This window comes from Podarcis raffonei, chromosome 7 (assembly GCF_027172205.1).
Source record: "Podarcis raffonei isolate rPodRaf1 chromosome 7, rPodRaf1.pri, whole genome shotgun sequence".
NCBI classification, from domain to species: domain Eukaryota; kingdom Metazoa; phylum Chordata; class Lepidosauria; order Squamata; family Lacertidae; genus Podarcis; species Podarcis raffonei.
Window position 1 is genome coordinate 3,183,780 of NC_070608.1, and position 1,684 is coordinate 3,185,463.

Sequence of the window (1,684 nt, forward strand, 5' to 3'; positions counted from 1 at the left end):
CTTGGCCTGATCCAGAAGGGAAATGCTTGTGTTCTCTCATCTGGGCCACCAGAATAGCATTGCTTTAACGCCCTTCTTCACTCACTTTGGCCAGCGAGGGGCAGGGAGAGAGATGATGTACCACAACGACCACATTTAAAACCCTGTTGCCTCAAAGCAGGCAATAGGTTCTGCCCCCTGCAGGGGACCAAACTTGAATCCCTTTGCATAGCCCTGCCTTGAAAGCAAAGATGTGGTGCTTCCTATTTGTGCGTAACCTCCCCTATGGAATCATAGTCCAGCCCCCTGCAATGTAGGAACCTTTTGCCCAGTGAAAGGGGCTCAAAAGAGAATGGCCAGTGCTGTAAGTTTGCGAGATGACGACTTGGGCAGCTGGCTGGCTGGGCCTCTGCAGTAGCTGCTGATAAAGGGAACTTGGGTTAACTGCGATACTGACCTTTTGCATGTTCACATCATCAAAAGCAGATTCTTCCGACTAATTTCAAAACCTAGTATCAGTGGTTGTCTCTTTTGTAATTTACACGGGGCTTGAGGGAGGGCACAAGCAAGCCTCGCCTTGGCCAGAGTTCCAGTTTACCTACCATCCATGCCTTTGAACCTGGAGACTTCCTCGCTCTTTAGTACCACGGTTGCTGGACGGGAGGAAAAGGCTTGAGGGAGCAGGTGAAGTTTCTGAGCACTACTCAGTCTCAGTGTGCAGGTAGAATCCACCTCCCAGTTAGAAGAACCCAACTCGAAGCTTCTTTTGCGGGAGGGTTGCTTACGCAGGGTGGGGAGATTCGCCCCGACCAAGAGGGGAGGGCACAACAAGCACAAGAGAGTCAGCAAATACAGCAACACTGTTGTTGCAAGGAGACGTCCCTTCCAGTGCCACTCTGGGGAGGGACCCATGTACCCTTTGTATGAAAATAAAATCTATTTAGCCAGTATTTATACAGAAAAGTGCTTTGCCTGTCTGGCTTCTTTCCTCTTCCTGTCAAGGGTGCGATTGTGCTTTCAACTTCACAAACATCCACTTAGCTGCCAAAGCCTCAGAATTCTTGCACTGGCAAAAACACCTGGCCTCATTCGGCCTACAAATTTGTGACCATCTGACACAAGTCAGTCATTGGCTCCATCGCTTGTTTTATCTATCTCATTCTCTCTCTTACACGCACAGATGACTAGCCTCCCCTTCCACCAGCTGAGGAGCCAATTTTTCTGTCCCTCCCATCAGCCCACTGATTCTGGCAGTGGCAAAGGGGTAGGGAAAGGAACGCAGAGACACAAAACGTGCGTAAAGCCAAACACCCTGTTGGGGATGGTCCTTCTCAAATTGCCAGAATGATCCTTTGATGAGGATTGAAGAGGTGATAAATCCCCACAAGGGATGAGCATCAAATCTTATGCTTTTAGCCCTACACGGAATTGGGGTATGTGTAAATAAACTTCCATGCCACTGTTTTCTCCCATCAACATCTTTTAGAACAAGGGTGGGGAACGAGGAATTGTTGGACTACAACTCCCATCATCCCTATTAGCATTCTGGCTGGTGCTATGAGTAGCTGGAGGGCCTCAGCTTCCTGATCCCTGTGTTGCATTCGTGAAACATGGGCAACACAGAAGACATTCAGCTGTGGAACCTTTTCCTTGGTGACTCTTGCATATGAGACATTTCTTGGGAAATAAAGCAAACACAGCCAAG